Consider the following 20859-nt stretch of genomic DNA (forward strand, 5'->3'; position numbering starts at 1 on the left):
GACAAAGATCCCCCCTGTAGCCTTAACAGATTGTTGGGGCAAGTGCTGTTAGCGAGACACCTATGGAAGGCGGCACGGAAACACGAGGGGGTTGGTGGCCAGGACCACGGCCGACCGCCTTTGTCTCCCCAGTGGCGATGTTTATTACACACCGCACCGGGAACTCATTTGAGGCTCATTCGACCTAGGGGAGGAGGCACAGGAACGCTTCAGATAACCGGCACTGGTCTTGTCCCTGAGCGGGAATTGAACTTGGGTCACCGGGTTCATGTCGCAGCGCGCACAAACCGCTACACTACCGCACGCACACACACACACTGACTGTACACACGCAACACAACACACCACCGTATGGAATTTTACGTTTGCACTTAATTTGGCTAAATTGTTAAACGGTGCAACTCAACATTACGGGCTTCAAAAAATTCCGACTAAATGGTGCACTCTCAGAAGAAGGCCGTGGTGGCTGATGGGATGCCGTATAAGCCACGTGTGTGTGTGGTGTGTGTGGTGTGTGTGTGTGTGTGTGGTGTGTGGTGTGTGTGGAGTGTGTGGTGTGTGTGTGGTGTGTGGTGTGTGTGGAGTGTGTGGTGTGTGTAGTGTGTGGTGTGTGTATGTGGTGTGTGTGTGTTTCACGTGCAGGGGGACGGGTGTGGTGAAAGATTGGGAAATCGCCGCCTCTACCCGGACGAGCGGCGTCGATATAGCGGCAGTATCGGGGAGCTGCCCCAGCGCAATCAGTCGAAACTTTTACGTATTTATTTATTTATTGTTGTTGTTCTCCATTCATTCCTATGGGGGGGGGGTGGATACGCTAATAGATCGGTCGTTTATGGACTCTTAAAGGGAGTCTGAAAACCCTTTTGCCCTCGCCCTGTGTATGTTGAACTTAGTTCGCATGCTACGTAGCCAAGCCCGACACCCGAACACCTAACCCCGAACACTGTCCCGCACCTCCGATTAGCACGGTCGGCGACGTACGGTGCGAAAGAAGTTCAACACGCATACATACACAGAGTGCCGCGTTCGTAACATCGATCACAGCGCTAACCAGCGCGGGCAATGAGATCGCTCTGTGTGTTTTTTATTGTAGTGGTGTGCAAGAGACGAGATAGTGGGAACGGTGGATCTGGGGTCCCATCCTCCTCCTGAGCCCCATTCCCCTCTCTCGCCTGCACTCGCTTGACCTCGGTGTGTGCCGTGTCAGGGATTTGACGGGAATAAATGGACGGGATGCCGCTGCCCGTGTGATGTCTCGCGCATTAAAGCCGCCGTGTCAGGGACTCGGCGCGTGCCCTTGTCGGGTAAAGCGTGCGCACACACACACACGCGTGCGCACACACACACACACGTGCACACACACGCACACTTGCACATACACACGCACACGTGCGCACACACACACACGCGTGCAAAGACAAAGGTCCCCCGTATAGCGCACAGCCGGGTTTCGTTGCCGGGTTTGGCTAACTTAGGTGGTGAATGATGCCTGCACTGGGACCCCCCTAGGTCGACTCAGCCTTAAACGAGTGCTTGGTGTCACGTGTAAATAGCATTCCCACCCCCTGTACGCCGTACCTGTGCTAGTGTGTGTTTAAGCATGGGCGTAAAGACTAAAAAAAAGGTCCCCGTGTAGCCTATGTAAACTATGGGATCAGGTGCTGTGAGCGAACACCCCTAAAGGCGGACACGCGCACGAGTGATTGATGAGGATATCCCTACACCCGACCGCGATGTGCGCTCATCACACCAGGTACTAATCTAAGGCTGAGTCGACCAGTTCAAATGACATTTGCCGCTGAGATGTTTACTTCGCGGTGGTCAGGAGTCGAACTCATTGATTGGTCAATCAACTTCAAGGACAGTGCATATCATTACCATTATCAGAGTTGTTTATTTTTGTTTGCATTTTGACTGCTTGTGTTGTGATCATTGCAAACATGATGCCTTGTATAAAGGTGTCAGTTTTGTACCAGTTTAAAGGGTAAAGACCTACTACTATATATTGCCACTGGTAAAACAGGTCTCATAGTGAGTCGAACTCGGTTCACTGTGAGTTCGTAGCGCAGTGGGCAAACCACTCCACCACCGCTCCTCCCCGCTCACGCGCGTGCGTGCATGCATAAGCGATGTCGGCAATTACCCGCGCGTGGCAGCGCGTGCACGCGTTCATGAATAGGCAAACGCGCATCCACGCGTTTGGCCTTCCAGAAGTGTTGACAGCTGAAGCGAGCCGCTCGCACGAAGGCTGGACTCAAAGCACGGCTGGGTAACGTCTCCCGCTGCCTTTCGTCCGTCTCGTCCCGACGCTAATCATCGCGCTGCCACACAACGGGCGCTCAATGTCGGCGCCGGGCGACCTAAGGGAGGGCCTTTAAAGCCATCTTCAGAATGCGCGTACCAGTCAGCACCCGTTTAGTTGTCCTCAATTGGACCCTGTTGTTGTTGTTGTTGCCAGTATTGAAGCGCCGTGTTCGTGCCAATCACTGCAACACACAGAGACGAAGATCCCCCGTGTAGCTTGCGCAGACTCTGTGGGCAAGTGATGATGGCGAGCACCTAGGAAGGCCGGAACGGCACACGAAGGGGTGGGTGGCCAGCACCACGCTCGGCCGCTTTGGTCTCCCCAGTGGCGATGCTCACCACACACCACACCAGGTACTTAATTGAGGCTGAGTCGACCGAGGCGAGGCCCGCGACCGATTCAGATGATCGTCACTGGTGTTGGCCATGGGCTGGAATCGAACTCGGGTCGCTGGGTTCGTAGCGCAGCGCGCTAACCGCCGGACCACCGCTCCCCCCCCTTATGCACACACACACACACGCCTACAGGATGGCGCCCTACACTGTGTGTGTCACGCCCCGCCGTGGAGAGGTGATCTCCCAGGGGGAGGGTCTTGGGTTCGATTTCGGACGCTGACAACGCCTGTTGTCGTATATTTGGAGTCATCGTGTTCTCACTCCACTCTCTCTCCCCGTGGTGGTCACAGCGTGGAATTTTCTCCAGGTTCCTCCTCCGTTGCCCCCCCCCCCGCCCCCCCCCATATTTATAATCAACGCACGTTTAGATGATTTGGTTACAACGAAAAACATCCCACGTGTGATGATGATTATTATGATTATGCCAGCCACTTGGACGAGCTATCACGCGTGGCCAGGTAGCCGCTGAAGAAATATCTCATAGCTCAGTGGGCTTAACCTTGGGGGTTAAAATAAAGTAGTTTATATTTGTTGTGGCATAGGAGATAGCAAGGGAATTGAAGGCGTCTTTTCTTCTGTCGCAATGACGACTCTTCCCACTGGGAACATCGATTGTGAATGTGTTGCCTATCCCAGGACGGGTAATCATTCCGGCAGCAGTGACAAATCCTCTCCTGCAGTCATTCAGGTGCAGTGATTATGAGAGATGAAAGGGCAGAGCAATGAGCGGGGTTGGCGAACCACTGGAAGATGGGAACCCTGCAAACCGAATGGGTGTTTTATTTTTCTTCCAGGAAGCTAAGCTTTATGACAGTCGCATCTTTGTCCCAGACACGCATGGGTGAATTGCCTATTGTGCGATAAACAGGCCCGGGCATGAAAACCGATGAAGCCATAACTGAATGTCCTTATTCAAATGGTATCGTGGTTGTGTCGTCTATTGTGCCCTGTGCATTATGTTGTCCTCTCTGTAGTCGATTGTGCCCTGTGCAGGACATTGTGCTCTGTGTAGTCGATTGTGCTCGACCGGCTGTCAATTGAAGGGATGGCCATTGAGACTGCTTCTGTTACTACCATAGTAATTGTTCGAATGTAATTGCCGATTATACGAGTAGGAGGTGGGTTGGGGGGGTAGATGAGTGGTGGCGCAGTGGTTATCGCACTGCGGTACGAGCCATTGGGAAGTCTTCATCCAGCAGTGGAGTGAAAACGAAACGTAAATAATTATTGTAATTATTGCAATAACGTCCTAAAATGTCTCGGATCGTGTCATTATAAATGAATAATATTATAATGTACCACAGCTTCTATTGATTATTGTTACGATTATTGGAATAGCAGTTCATTATTAAAATACTGTAATCTACATTTAGATAAAAAAAAAAACTAATTATTAATATTAACTAACAATGCAGATTCGTGGTTATGTAGTCCTGAAAATAATGATGCTAATAACAGCGAGCCAGAGTTGATCACGGAGCAAATGACAACAATAACGTGACGATTTCCACGCATCTCAACCGAATGACTTTCGCAGAATGGGTCAACGCCTTTAAACGCGATGATGCGAAGAAAGACTCCCGCGCCCGATATTATTTGAAGTTTTAGATGTTTTGTGTGTGTGTGTGGGGGGGGGGAATGGGGGGGGGGGTGAAACGGGGGTAACACAAAAAGCGCCCAATGAGCTGTGCGATAGCACGAAACGCTTCCATCCGACAGAGCGTGAATGTGAAATTCGTATCGCGGTCTCTCTCTCTCTCTCCTCTCTCGCACATCCTTTCACGTCTCTCACATCATCTCTCCCTATTCGTGTTAATGTCCCCGGCATTAAAACAACAACAACAACGTCACATTAAAACCTCGCTGGTAAAAAAAAAAACTAAACACGTAAAAAAACCGACACCCGACCGTTCGGGCCACCCAGAGCGAGCGTGTCGTGCTAACAGCTGGGAGTTGAATTATGAACTCGCGTGGGTAAAAAGTTCACGGGGGAGAGGGCAAGAGGTGCGTCGGGGGAGAGTCGTTGACGCGTTGTTACGCGCGGAGTTGTTTTGTTGGTGTCAGAAAACAAATTCGCAGCGATTCAGACAAATGATGTTTTTTTGAGCGGTGGAGCTTTAATTATAACCACCACACCCCCCCCCCCCCTAGCAGCTCCTTAGAGCCGTATCGCGACCCACGGGGCGTGCGATGTTAAGCGACTCGCGGCTTGGCAATGCACCAACAATTGGCACGCGTCGAGATTCACGAAAAGCCACGACGGACGTCAACAGCGACACGCGCGCAAATGATCGCCCCCTTCCCTCTGTCCGCTCGAAGTCACATTTACGTTCTCCGATGAGCGGCGATGGGTGTTCGCTGGCGTTCCTCTACGGCGGTGGAAAATTTGTCCACGTTCCCATGGACGGCGCGGGCGAGTTTCTCAAAACGATGGCCCACCGATTGATGTCCCACGCGCGAAAGGGTACGACTCGTGGTATCCTCACCCGGAGGAACGACAGGCTGAGTCGGCCGCTGACCCGGCGATCGACCTCACAACCTTTGGGATTGTCAGCCGAGTTAAACAGCAGAGGCACCTAGCCGGGCACAGTTTAATAGGGGAAGTGGCTTGCAAGCAAAAACGTTTGCAGAACTCTGTACTGTGTTTCCTATTGACTTTACAGACACAATATTAGTATTATCCAGCGGTAATACATTTGCTGAAGGCAGCAAATTCCGGGTATGGTTTTGACCTTCTGGGTTTCATCAGCAGAATCAGGCGATTGTCACCTGATGATATTGGCAAGAGTGATCCATGGATACTATGGGGAGCGGGGGGGGACATGCACAGAGTCATTGTGGAGACCATTTTAAATAATTGCAACTGTTTGGATGTTTAAAGCGACCGTCCTCATGTCAAAACATAACTGCGCATCACCGCAACGGACTCGTGGACATTACGAATGGACAGACAGATACGGCAACGCAACACACATCGTCGAAGTTTGTGAAGTGTAAACATTTATAGGGCCATTACGACTATTCTGCAAGCCTTGGCAAGACACGCTAAGGTGATCTGAAATGGATAGCGAGTTTAAAAATTAAATACTGCGGCTTTCCATACTCCGCCAGCCGGCATGGCATGGATCACGTTCACTCGCCCCAGGGATTTCTACCCCGGGATGCAATTACGGCACCGCACAAAGACAAAGATCCCCCGTATAGCCTTGACAGGCTGTTGGGGGCAAGTGCTTTTGGCGAGCACCTATGACGAGCACCCCCGCATCGGCACACGAAGTGAGGTGGGTGGCCAGCACCACGCCTGGTCGCCTTTTGTCTACTCTGGTGCTGCTGTTCAGACGACGCACATGGGCGGCCACTGATGTTATCCGTGAGCAGGAATCGACCGTGGGGTTTTCAGGTTGTAATGCCCAGTGCAAGAACCACCGCGCCACTGCTTCCCATTAACCGTACATACAGAGACAAAGGTCCCCCATATAGCCATTAACTCACTCTCGGGGCAAGTGCTGTCAGAAAACACCTAAGAAGGCCCTACGTGGACACACAAACACAAATGTTTGAATGTTTGTTGAACTTCTTTCGCACCTCTATGTAGCCAACCATGTAGATTTACAAACACGCACGCACAACAAAGACAAAGAGCCCCCGTATAGCCTTAACAGACTGTTGGGACAAGTGCTGTTAGCGAGCACCTATGAAGGCCAGAACGGCACACGAGGGGGTGGGTGGCCAGCACCACGCCCGGCCGCCTTTGTCTCCTTAACGACGATGATTTTACACACCGCACCAGGAACTCATTTGAGGCGGAGTCAACCTAGGGGAGGCCCATGCCCGGTTCACATAATCGTCACAAACACGCATGCACAAAGACAAAGATCCCTCGTATAGCCTTAAGATAATGTTGGCCCAAGTGCACCCACGCACGCACACATTCGCATGCACTCCCTCTCGTGCAGACACACACACGAACACACACAGACAGACACCCACACAACGACAAAGATCCCCCGTATAGCCTTAGCACACTGTTGGGGCAAGTGCTGTTATCGAGCACCTACGACGGCCGGCACGGAACGCGAGGAGGTGGGTGGCCAGCACCACGCCCAAGCCGCCTTTGTCTCCCTCGTGGCAATGCTTACACATCGAACCAGGTACTACTCGTTTCAGGCTAAGTTGACCTAGGGGAGGCCCAGGACCGGTTCAGATAATCGTCACCGGAGTTGTCGTTGGCCGTGAGCGCTAATGCGTCGTCGGTTCGCTTACCGCTGCACTACCGCTCACCAACATCGACCACGGCCGTTCACCAAACAAGTCGTGGTGACATCACCACGGAGCTTGTGCCAGGCCAGGTGCACTTTGGGGCCACGTGAAGTGTCGAAGGCTCGCTGACAGGCGGTCACAGAACAGACCCACGTGCCACGGGTTGACTGAGATGACTGGCAGATGCACCAGCGGTGCTCCTCACTGTGCCAACGTTCTGCGTTTTAGCCGCCCGGCGCTCTGCTCCCCGTTGTTGTTGTTGTTGTAGGGCGACTGTCTCCTCCAACTGCCCAGCAGCAGCGTCCTTCACGAGCCTCCTCCACAGAGGCCGATCTTGGCACTGCTGGTATCAGCCATCGGCAAGTCCAATCAGCTCCACATCCTCCTGTACCACATCACTACATATCTTCTCTAGCCCGTGCCGCGCCCGTTTGTCCCCAAGTATCCGGCCAAAAAGAAGCTACTTGGGCATGCGGTGGCTGGAGCACGCGGGTTACGTGACCCAACAAACGCAAGCTCACTCACATGCATGTGTGCTTGCAATCGGTTTCAAGGAAAACATACATAAATTGGAATGGAATAAAAGGCGTAAAAAAATATGTACTGGCTAGGCAGATAGTCCTAATATCGAAAGACACAGCAACGTTGTGCATTTATTAACTAATTTCGCAAGCAATGCATGTGAACAGTTATGGGAAACAAAGCAAAGCGGACGGCGTGATTTATCGATGGAGAGATAACGCTTGTTTTGATGCTGCCGCTGCAGCATTGTAATTAAACCAAATATGTAGGTAAGATGATTAGTGACATTGCCGAAATGAAATTACATTTAATCCAATATCCCATGGTGCCTGCTTCAGATGAACGTGTCCCGGGCGGCTCATGTGCATTACACTGAACCTCCACCGATGGGGCACGAATGTAATTGCCGAGTAAATTCGTCGGCTACTGTGTCACAGCAGCTATAGAGTACAGACAAAGATCCCTCGTCTAGTCGTAATAGACTGTCGGGGCAAGTGCTGTTAGCGAGCACCTACAGTGAGGGAAAAAAGTATTTGATCCCCTCCTGATTTTGTAAGTTTGCCCATTGACTCCCTTTAAGAGTGTGCTCCTAATCTCAGCTCGTTACCTGTATAGAAGACACCTGGGAGCCAGAAATCTTTCTGATTGAGAGGGGGTAAAATACTAATTTCTCTCATTAAAATGCAAATCAATTTATAACATTTTTGACATGCGTTTTTCTGGATTTTGTTGTTGTTATTCTGTCTCTCACTGTTCAAATAAACCTACCATTAAAATTATAGACTGATCATTTCTGTGTCAGTGGGCAAACGTACAAAATCAGCAGGGGATCAAATACTTTTTTCCCTCGCTGTATGAAGGCCAGCACGACACACGAGAGGGTGGGTGGCCAGCACCACGCCCAGGTGCTCGTTTGAGGCCGAGTCAACCTAGGGGGGGGGCAGGACCAGTTCAGATATTCGTCACTGGTGTTGGCGTTTGTGTGTGGGAATCGAGCTCGTGTCGCCCAAGACGGTATTCGCCCACAACGTGGGAACCGGCACTAGAGCTGCAGCTTGCACTGCCTGAACGGATGATCGATGAATTCACTGAAGATTCTGACACGGTCCACAGAGCTCATCGTTGATATCGTCTGAGCCGCCGGCTTGCGCAGAGTCAACTGGTTCAATTCCTGGAGCGTGCGCAGATTTCTCCCGGGAGACCCCCAAAAGCGCCCATGCCGTTTGCTGCAGGCTTTTAAGTGCAAATTAAACACCCTGTGATGTTAATCTACAAGAGCGGCGCGTCGTGTAGCAGCTTTGAAACACCTTTTTGCAAGAGAGAATTGAGTTGTGTCATTGCATACATTTAAAAAACATATATCCTACCGTATTCTCATGATTATGCGATACCCCGGGAAAGCAAGACACACGTGAAACTGCGTGCCCCTTCGTTAAAGTCTTTCCTTCTACGTGACTTTGCCGAAAGAACCAAGAAGATGAATCCCTGCAGTCATGCGTTACACAAATCTGGTCATACGCACACACCCGACAGCGAGAGCGTGCGTTATTAAACGCACCACCGATTTTATTTTTTATTTGAAATACAGAGTGGGGGGGGGGGGGGGGTAGTGCCACTTGTCATCTGGAAAATCCGGTAATGACGAGATGCGACACTGGCTACTGGCGACTCGTTAGCCTGCTCGACTCCCAATCCGGTGGGTTTGCAAGTTCAAATTCCGTCCGGGGTTAGTTCGGGTTATCGGCCGGTCGTGCATCCAGAATCGATCGACAAGTGAGCCGTCGTGTGAACAGTCAACAGAGATCATTCTTCGCAGAGAGTGGCCCCTGCCATAGTAACAGAGGTGGGTTCCACCCCTTTGCCGATCGTATTGGCGGGGGGTGTCCATGAGCGAGCCACTCTACCCGTGACTTGAATGGTACCCTGGTCCATCTCGGTGCGATTCCACGTACAGGGTGAACGGGGAGCCGTGGTCGGAGCGGTTCGCGTGCCGCAACTGTGAACCCCGCAACCCGAGTTCAATTCCTGGCCAGGGGTGACATCAATGGCGATCGATATCCGAAGCGGTCCTGCAACTTTCAGCACCGGCGCGATGCATTATGGCCGAACAACCCTCACGACCAGTGGCCTATAAGGGGAGGTAATTAATAATGCGGTAGCTTTACATCTACGTGGTCTCAGATTATACTATTTGATTCGCAGGAGTCGAACCATCGGTGTTGTGGCTCAACGCTGTGTATCCTGGTGACCAGGCTGTAAAGAGTTGCATGCCCTGTCAATCGCATATATTCGATTGATTTCTCATTCTTACCGCGGACATTGCGCTGCCCAGAGCCGTTTCTCGTGTCTGAATTAATAAACAAACTAAAATAAATATACAAAAGCGATGTTCACGCATCGAGATTATTTAGATTTTTTGTTGGCTGCTATAAATTTCCACGCGATAAGCCACTTTGTTGACCTATCATTTGTGGCCAGGTTGCTTCTTCTGAAAAATAAGTTCATACGTCAGTGGGCCTTAACCTGGTAAGTTAAAACGTAGTTTAGATTTATTTGTATATATATTTTTTTGTGATTTGTTTACCTTCCCTATACTTTGCACTCCCTATCGTGTCTTTGTGTTGTTTGTTGTTGTGATGTTCTGACCCTCCCCTGCTGGACATCTGTTAAAAAAGAGCTTCATAGCTCATCGGATTTCTCCCCGGTATAAATAAACATGCTGATTGGTCATCCTCTCCAGCATCTCCTTGGAGCGATTCCAGGCACGGGTCTGATTCCCCCCCCCCCCCCCCCCACTTTTGTTTTTAAAGAAAACAAAGCATGATCGGGGTCGTATTTATTTTACCGCTATTTAAATATTACAGCACAATGTCCCGGATATCAGAAAAAAAAGTGAAATTAGGAATAGTCAAAATCAGTGCCAATTTTCTCAATCAAAATAGCCCTCGGGGCGTATGCGTCATTGACGGCGTGCAGCGCTCACCCAAATGTTCGTTTTTAAGGTTGTTCCTGCAATTTTTCCAATTTCTTTTCCAATCGTGTCACCAGTGTCAATTACAGCTCTCGTTACAGCAGCCGTGGTTCGTGGCTGCTTTAACGCTTTGAAGTAAGAGGATGAAAACATATACACACACGTAAACACATCATATAGAGTATACATATATATACGATCCACCTCCATTGTCATGATTTAAAATGACTTTAACACACAAACACCGACGTCAGATAGATCTTGCGGTCTCACTTTCGTTCTTGTTCATTCTCGCTCTCGTCTCACATCCGCCGTCTCTCTCCGGTAGCCCCCCTGCTCCCACCCGCTGCAAGACATCTCGCCCAACATCCTTCACTGTCCCGTCCCATCGTCCAAGACCCCCGTCCCTGCACTCATCACCTTCTGCGCTGACGACTTGTGGCTGTCTTTCGCCGGCCACCCCGACGCCCCACGCCTCCAAACCCCAACGCCTCCAAACCTCCGCGTTATCCAGACTCATCGCTCGCACCTTTTAATGTCTCCACATCACCCCAATACTCATCCCTCCGCTGTTGGCGAGATGTTAACTACCTCGCCTGGTATGCAGGAGGTCGTGGGTTCGATCCCGATCCCGACCCTGACGCCTGCTGTATATTTGGTGTTTGCATTTCCTCCCCCGTGGTCGCTTGGATTTTTCTTCGGGTCCTCCGTTTTTTCCCCTCCACGTTTAGAGTCTTTGGCTGCTCCACTTCTCCACGTGATGCGCCACTTTGTTGAGCTATCATTTGTGGTCAGGTCGCTTCTGAAAAGAGATACATATCTCAGTGGGCCTTACCTGGTAAAATAAAACATATTTTATAATTTTTAGTTTTAGTTTAAATCCCGGATCATCTACACGATCAGGACTCAAAGTCTTCGAGATCCTCTCTCAGCACTCGCCTCTGCCGCCCTCTCTCTGACCTCTCTTCTCCCTCTACTACTCCGCTGCACGTGTGCTCTGCTTCACCTCCGATGAGCACGGTTGGTTACGTACGGTGCTTAAGAAGTTCAACGTACGTACGAGGATCCAAGCAAAGCCCTCTGTTCAGTGGGTGGGTCAAGCCCTTCCTCTGCTGCCGGTGCCCCAAAGTCTGGAATGCTCTCTCCCAGCCGTCAGTGCTGCCGACACCCCGTCCCCGGTTCAAGTCCAGGCTCAAGAGCCTCCCCGTCTTTGCCTCTGCCTGTGACAGTCCCACGGCTAGTTTTCATTGCACCGTTATAAAAAAAAAAAACAATGTTTAACCACCTTGCGTTTCGTACCCATGATGCGCATGACGACTGACGCAGTGTGGGGGTGGTGGTGGGCGACTTTCATTCAGCGGTGGATTTACAGAGCGCGGAATAATGCGTTCGATCATACTTCGCACAAAGTGACTTTCAGTCGGCGGTGAAAATGTGGCCACAGACGGCATTTCGCAGATGGCCGCGTTCAGCGGCGCGTGCGGTGACAGCAAGAAACGCGTTCATGCGGCCAATGTGAAAAGCATTGCATTGTTAATAGCGGTGGCGGCATTCATCTATTGCTAATTGGCACCACTGCGGCAGTGAGTGGCAATTAGCATGGTTGAGCTACGTACGGTGCGAAAGAATTTCAACAAATTGTATATACATACAGCAGTGAGTGGTTAAAATATGGGGTGCAGCGGTGGCTAGGAGATGTTATTTTCTCTCTTGCTATACAGGAGGTCGTGGGTTCGATCCCGAACTTGACGCACGTCGAAAATGTGAAGTTTTAGTGTCTCTTCCCCCGTGCTCGTTTTTTCCTCCACATTTAGAATCAGCATCACGCATTTAGAGTGTTTGGCTGCCGCTATAAATGTTCACAGGTCGATAAGCCACTTCGTTGAGCTATCATTTGTGATAGCCAGGTCGCTTCTGAAAAATAACGAATAGCTTAGTGGGCCTTACCTGGTAAAATAAAATAATAGATGTTTTGTACTTGGGTACAATAACACGTGCGTCACCACGCTGATCGGTCCGGGTTTGTGGGAATGATATCACTCGCCACACCTCTTATCCATGGCTGTGAGTCGCACGGTGGTCGCTGGATTCAAAGTGCAGTGGGCTAAACACCACCACTCCCCCCCCCCGCTAGTACAGTGTTTTGTTCCTTAGTATTCATCAGAGGTGTGGACTCGAGTCATGCGACTTGGACTCGAGTCAGACTCGAGTCATGATTTTGATGACTTCAGACTCGACTTGGGACTTGCCTCATCTTTGACTCGACTTGACTCGGGACTCGAGAGCAAAGACTTGAGACTTACTTGTGACTTGCACAACAATGACTTTGTCCCACCTCAGAGGTGTGGACTCGAGTCATGCGACTTGGACTCGAGTCAGACTCGAGTCATGATTTTGATGACTTCAGACTCGACTTGGGACTTGCCTCATCTTTGACTCGACTTGACTCGGGACTCGAGAGCAAAGACTTGAGACTTACTTGTGACTTGCATAACAATGACTTTGTCCCACCTCTGGTATTCATTGAGTAAGACAACATAAACCCTCGGAGTGGTTTCACTCCACGGCAAGCTTTTGGTTAAAACATTCACGCAGAACGTTGCCCTGGTCAGAAGCATTGTAAAAAAACAAAGGCACTCATGAACAAGTGTGAGGTCCACACTGCTTGACTTGACAATCGTGAGGCCCACACTTTGTGGCTTGGCAATTGTGAGGCCCACACTTTGTGGCTTGACAATGAGGCCCACACTTTGTGGCTTGACAATGAGGCCCACACTTTGTGGCTTGACAATGAGGTCCACACTTTGTGGCTTGATAATGAGGCCCATACTGCGTGGCTTTACAATGAGGCCCACACTTTGTGGCTTGACAATGAGGCCCACACTTTGTGGTTTGACAATAAGGCCCACACTTTTGTGGCTTGACAATGAGGCCCACACTTCACGGCTTGACAATTGTGAGGCCCAAATTGCGTGTCTTGACATTGTGAGGCCGACACTTTGTGGCTTGACAATGAGGCCAACACTGCGTGGCTTGACAATGAGGCCAACACTGCATGGTTTGACATTGCGTACGACCCTGCAGTCGTGATTCTGACATGCAACTCGGGCGTGATACGGTGACCGAAACTTTTTGTTGTTGTACATGTAATGCACGAATACTAATAAAGTAAAATGAATACGTTAGGAAAGTAACATTTTGACTGGGGCCTTATGCACAACTGGAGGAGGCTTCTGGGTTTTGACCTGAAACAGGTTTCCAAAGGGCTCAGGCTCCATTTGTTCTCTCGACATGTTTCAGCGCCGACTTGCAGCAGCAACGTTGCCTTCCTCCTTCCAAACGGTTGCGAAAGACTTGGCAAGAGAGAGAGGAGAGAGTGTGTGAGCTTTGCAAAGGCAGTGGATGTGGTTGGCAAGCGAGCATGCACGACACATGACCACAGTCACCCGCCTAACAATCCAGACCATTCACTTTATGGCAGAGTTACTTCTGTTGCTGAAATCTTTTTTGTTGTTGTTGCTTATGCCGTTTTTGGTTTATAGCATTTCTCGATTTTTTTTGTTGATTTTTTTCTGAGCGGTTTCAATTCGCTTAACAGGATCAGAATCAGAATTTTTATTTTTACTTGCAGGAGGCATCCGATGAGCTATGATGATATCTTTTTCACAGATGTCTAGTCGGGGTGGGTCAACAAGTTAAAACAACTTAACAATTTCCACACATAGTATTTACCCTGAATGTGATCATGTTTATAAATATTGTACAGCGTTTTGAGACGCAAGTAGCATGACTTACGCTCTCTACAACATAAATTAATATTATTATTACGGGGAGATCGAATATTCTGAAGGAAAGACAACTCCATTCCGAAGAATCCAGGATTGATGTTAAAATGCTGTATAAATAATCGTACTGTAGTTAAAAAAAGTCCACAATTGGAATAAGTCTAACGAAATTGAAACTATATATTTTAAATAACATAACCCTGACGAAGTGAGTTAACGTGAGCTTGTTAATGTATGTGCAAGGCTGCGTTGTTTGAATTATTTTACATTCAATAGCCCTTGTGGGATAACCATGCGATTATATCTTTGAAATGTGTTTGGAAGAAAGTAACAAGTCTCTAAGTCACTCAATTCACTCACTCAACCACCCACCCACACACTCACCTTCTTCATGCAAACACTCATTCACCACACTGCAGGTCACAGCAACACACTCACTCACTCAACCACTCACCCACACACTCACCTTCTTCATGCAAACACTCATTCACCACACTGCAGGTCACAGCAACACACTCACTCACTCAACCACTCATCCACACACTCACCTTCTTCATGCAAACACTCATTCACCACACTGCAGGTCACAGCAACACACTCACTCACTCAACCACCCACCCACACACTCACCTTCTTCATGCAAACACTCATTCACCACACTGCAGGTCACAGCAACACACTCACTCACTCAACCACTCACCCACACACTCACCTTCTTCATGCAAACACTCATTCACCACACTGCAGGTCACAGCAACACACTCACTCACTCAACCACTCACACACACACTCACCTTCTTCATGCATACACTCATTCACCACACTGCAGGTCACAGCAACACACTCACTCACTCAACCACTCACACACACACTCACCTTCTTCATGCATACACTCATTCACCACACTGCAGGTCACAACAACACACTCACTCACTCACTCAACCACTCATCCACACACTCACCTTCTTCATGCAAACACTCATTCACCACACTGCAGGTCACAGCAACACACTCACTCACTCAACCACTCATCCACACACTCACCCGCCCACTCGCTCGTATATATATTGAACTTCTTTCACACCGTACGTAGCCAACCGTGATAATCGGAGGTGCGAAAGGAGGGATCTCCGCCACCGGCTCTGAACTGTAAACAGGCGACTGGCACCCCATCCCAGTGCTCATTTGGACAGGAGATCACTTCGACTGTTGACCACTCCATTACGTTTGTAGATTGTGCTGTCCGTTGCTGACCGCTTGCCATTTCTAGCCAGTTTGGGTTCAGCAAGTGTTACGGGGGGGGGGAAACAAAACCCAAACAACCCATCCACATCCACCAAAGCGCAAGTGTTTTTCAATTGCCCTAAGACCTGCCAGGGATTAGCAATTATTCAGGGCAGTGAGTATTACTCGTATTGTTATTTCTAGACGCTGCATCAGCAAAAATTTGTCCTCAAGGCCCGCCCCTCCCCCCCCACCCCCCCACTTAGGTGACGTATCTTTCCCACGGCCCGATGTCTACGAGGCTTCTCAATAGCGGTCAGTGTGCGTTGTTCCCATGCGCTGAGAATCGTCCTGCCAGACTATGCCGACTGCTGCAACTCGTCGCGACGAGCGGTGAGAGCGCGCGTGCGCGCGGCGGGGGCTACGCGAGCCGACGATTCGTGAGCTCGAGAATATTCGACCGTTGGTTGTGAGATCCAAGGGGGATCGGGCAAACCAAAAATAAGGAGCAGAGCTAAAGATTTTTTTTTGACCGCTTCCAATTTGGTAACAAAGCAACAACGACATAAAAAAACAACAACCCCCGTCAATATTTCAAGAGCCGCAATGCGATGTGAAGAAACAGCGAGACGGTGGTGGTGGTGGTGTCCTCAAATAAATAACGGCCACGAAGCTGCCAGTTTGCCGACCCATGGGCTGGGCCCTTTGACTGCAAGGGATAGTTCTGAAATTAATAAATAAATAAACACACAGAGGGATCGACGGGGACCAGGGTCAGTACCGACATTGCAAAGTGTTTAAGTCGGGCCCGAGATTAATACCAATTTTAAAAAATATTTAAAAAGTATTTTTCCGATAAATATTAATAAAATATCAATGTTCGGTAGGGTATCCGTTACCACCTTCCAAGCCCGACCCACCCCGAGCGAGGCCATTGCTGGGTAGTTCCCAAAATCCACAGTTACTCATAACATTGCCCAAGCATTCAACAATGCTGCAAAAAGACCCGCAAATGACTCAATTGGGATCACTACAACAACAACAACTACAGTACACCAACAACAACAACCGCCGTTCACCACTCAGTGGCGGTGGCGTCACGACGACGCTTGTGCCAAGCTAGGTGCACCCACTCTGAGGTCCACGGTTGGGATGACACGTGGAGCAGCAGTCGCGTCGCACCCGCCCTCACCCACCGCGAAAATATGCAGAGGAACCAACGTAGGCTGGACTTCTTTCGCACCGTACATTGCCAACCCGTGCCAAAGAAAATAGTTTTCAATCTAGATGTAAAAGTGCGTAGCTCCAGCGCCTTCCTCACATCAGAAAGGAAGAGCGTTCCAGACGGCCGGTAGGAGCGCATCTGAAAGCGCCGTGCGACGCGGTGAGCGTCTTTGTTCGATGGCTAGCCGAAAGCCACCGCTGCTGCTGCTGTTGCTGCTGTTGCTGCGAGGAAGACCGGAGTTCCCGTGATGGTTTCTGCCCCTTGACGATGCTAAAGAAGTTCAACATGGTACATACGTTCAACCCTCCCGTAAAACGAAGACTTTGCTGCGTAAACAAGCGTTGTTACTGCTGCTATAATAATAATAAATAATACAAACACGTACTGAAAATCAAACGCACGGCTCGAGTATTAAAAGTATGCAAACGACAGGGCAGGTTGGTAAGAGGAGACGGATGGAAGGTGGCCAAGGCAGCAGCAGCAGCAGCAGTTTATTCGATTGAGCTTTCAGACGGAGAATAAATAATTGAATTCTGCCCTGGAAGCCCCACGCGTCTCCTGTTTAATAAATAGAGCGCTGCGAAACCCTTTTTGCCGAGGGAGCCTTTGTATTATTATTATAATAATTATGATTGCGTCTACATTCGCTCCCTCCCGGCGGCCCCATGTCTGTCCATGCATTCTATCTGTGGTTACTTTGAAATGAAATCTCCAACCTTTGCCGCGGAGCTCGAGGCAGATCGCGGGTTGTTAAAATGAACAAGGACTGTAAACTACCCTTTCTCTTGCATGTTACAAGCAAGGCGAAACAGACAAAGATCCCCCGCCATACCCGTATAGCCTGTGACGGACTGTTGGGCAAGTGCCATTAGCGAGTAGCACCGATGAAGGCCGGAACGGGTGGTCAGCACCACGCCCGACAGTCTTTGTATCCCCAGTGGCGATGTTCTTACACACCGTACCAGCTACTTCTTTGAGGCTGAGTCGGCCTAGGGGAGACCCACGACCGGTTAAGATATTCGTGAGCCGGAATCAAGGCGCGCACACATACACACACCGTGAACAAAGACCCCCCAAATAGCCTTTAACAGACTATTGGGGCAAGTGCTGTTAGCGAGTAGTAGCAAGCACCTTTGAAGGCCGCTACAGCACACGATGGGGAGGGTGGCCAGCACCACGCCCGGCTGCCTTTGTCTCCACAGTGCCAATGTTTACACACTGCACCAAGTACTCATTCGAGGCTAAGGCGGGGGATACCCAAGGGGCTTGTCGGGGGTTTCCTGCCTTCAGGAGGGCCGGATATCGGGTCAGCCGCATTTTTGGGGTCACTGAAACCGTGTGAGATTCGAATGTTTAAGTCGGTTAAGCGAATCAATGGACTCATTGTTCCAGTTCAATTCGCACACACCGCAATATTGGGTCACGGCGTTTGCTATCGATCTGGCAGTTTGCAAGGGATTATCGGTGAGAGTCATAATTTCGGCAGGAAGCTTACCGCGCTACATCATACTGAGCCTTGAGACACCGATGGGACGGTGGCGAGATGTTAATGAGCTTGCCTGGTATACAGGGTGTTGTGGGTTCAACTCCGACCCTAACGCCGGTTTTATATTTGGAGCTTGTATGTTCTACCCGTGGTCGCGTGGATTTTTCTCCGGGTCCTCCGGTTTTTCCCTCCACATTTAAAATCACCGTGCGTTTAGAGTATTTGGCCGCTATCTATTCAGAGGACCTTACCTGGTAAAATAAAAACAGTTGGTCTTCTTGGTTCTTTCGGTAAAGTCACGTAGAAGGGAAAAAAATACAATAATACAAATAAAACACAATAACATTTTATTATGTTTTATATTTTATTTTATTATTTCCCTTCTGCGTGACTTTACCGAAAGAACCAAGAAGATGAATCCCTGCAGTCACGAAAGCTTTAAATCGAAAAAACACTATGAGACCTCCTTTACCAGTGGCAAAATATAGTAGTAGGTTTTTACCCTTTAAACTGGTACAAAAAAGGTGTCAGTTTTGTACCAGTTTAAAGGGTAAAAACCTACTACTATATCGAAAAAACAGTTTGGTTTGATAGGTGGGGCCCTTGAACAGTGGCGTCACAGAGGGCTTTATCATCTCTGACGTCATTTTATTGTGGCACCTTCAGACTTGGTGGGGCGGAGTGGGGGGGGGTAATGGATGGGGTATATTCTGAACCTCAGCCCTGCACAGCATCAGTTGACATTAAAAGCCACCTATGTCGGAGCGTAGATTCCAAAACTGAAGATTAATAATAATAATATTAATAATACAAAAACACATTGACCGACTTATTTAAATGTAATCAATCATCGGTGGCTGAAACCCAAATTCTAACCTTGGGATATCGGCAGTTCCGACTCTGGGCTCTGACCCCTGTCTGACCCCTCTGACCCCTCTGACCCCTCTGACCTCTCCACCAACCGGCCAGCTCGATATTCTCTCTTTCACCTGGACATCTGTGAAAAAGGAGCTTCATAGCCCATCGGATTCCTCCGGTATAGACAAATATTTCTGATGATTCTGATTCTTAAGCGATACCGAGACATTGTGGCAGGCGTTGCTGCCACAGCCAACATCTCTTCGGCACGACAGCCAAGGTTGGCTCTTCCGTCGGCCAAACTGCTAACGGGCAAATGCTGATTGAATGATCGAACGACTTCAATGTTGGGACGTACAAAGCCACCCGCTTCGCTCAATGCATCACCGCGAGACGCGCGGGGTGGCTGTGCGTGCATTTGTCTGCAGCCAGATCGGGCTGAAAGGGCCGATTGATCGCGCCTCCGGGTCATTGTTGATCAACTTCCTTTCTTGGAGACCGGGGTGACCAAGGCTTGACATCGTTGTCACATTAGGGAGATGTACAACAACAACAACAACACAAAAGCCGGAGAGGATGTATAAGAACTGTCGATACTTTGCTGGTTGGCTCGCCGGCTGTCTGGACGGCTCGGGACACACGGCTCGTATTGTTTAGCTGACCTAACACCGTCCCGAGCAAGCGTGCGGTTTCATACGCGGGGTGATCAGTGAAATCATGAATCATAGGAAGCCATTGCTGTCAAAGCCCCTACGTCGTCTCCCACCAAATCTCACCGCCGCACTTATTAATAGTTTAACCATCTCCTCTGGAAAGTTGCGGAGCCATCGCTTTCACAGTATTCAATCAGCTGTTAATAAGACATCTAAGAGCTCGTTCGGGGTCATTATACATGGGTAGGGTAGCTGTAAATGGATCACTGTATATGCGCGCATTGAGGTAGCGATGTAACCAGAAGAAAGCATCGCAAGTAGTTTAAGTATATTGAGGTAATTACGTATCAGAAGAGAGCACATTCTGGCGAATTGCCCGATGATGCTGGATGCAATTACCAGCGAAACGTCGTATTCAAAAATTGTAAATGTTGTGGTTTCACGCTTCAACACACCGGTGGGCTAAAGCAGTCTTTTGTCAACGTGACACTTTTTTGCTGATTGGCCGTGTCGGGTTGTGGAGGGTTACGACACATTTATAAATATGCGATCTAACCCAAAAACGTTGATTATGAATAATATTGGTCGCGAAAGCCTCACACGTGTTAAACAGCAAGTCTATTAAGAAGTCAATTTAACACGGAGGCTTTCGCGACCAGTATTATTCATGATTAATGTTTTTATTATGAATAATATTTTTCATAATAACGCGATCTAACCCAAAAACCTTTACTATGAAGATGAAGAAGTGTTGTTCCCAGCTCTGCTGTGTGTTTTTTCTGCACAAAAACACTCAGTTATAGTCTTGGTTCTTTCGGTAAAGTCAAATAGAAGGGGGAAAAAAATAACACAATGTTATTTTATTATTTCCCTTCTACGTGACTTTACCGAAAGAACCAAGAATATGAATCCCTGCAGTCACGAAAGCTTTAAATCGAAACTCATTAGTTATTTTATTTTCTCCCGGGAAAAAAATAAATAATTGTGGCAGAATTTTCTATGTAAAATTTCAAATCCTGAACAGTTTTTTTTTGGATTCAAGAGAAACACAATTGTGGGAAGAAGTCACCAGTGGTTGCGCCGAGGAGACACTGGCCCTTGCCATTGGAATGTGGAATTTCCACAAATAGTGCCAAGACGGGTGATGCAACACAGTGAGGAAAGATAAGCACGTG

The sequence above is a fragment of the Lampetra planeri genome, chromosome 53 (genome assembly GCF_965212315.1).
Source record: "Lampetra planeri chromosome 53, kcLamPlan1.2.h2, whole genome shotgun sequence".
In the NCBI taxonomy this organism is placed as follows: Eukaryota; Metazoa; Chordata; class Hyperoartia; order Petromyzontiformes; family Petromyzontidae; genus Lampetra; species Lampetra planeri.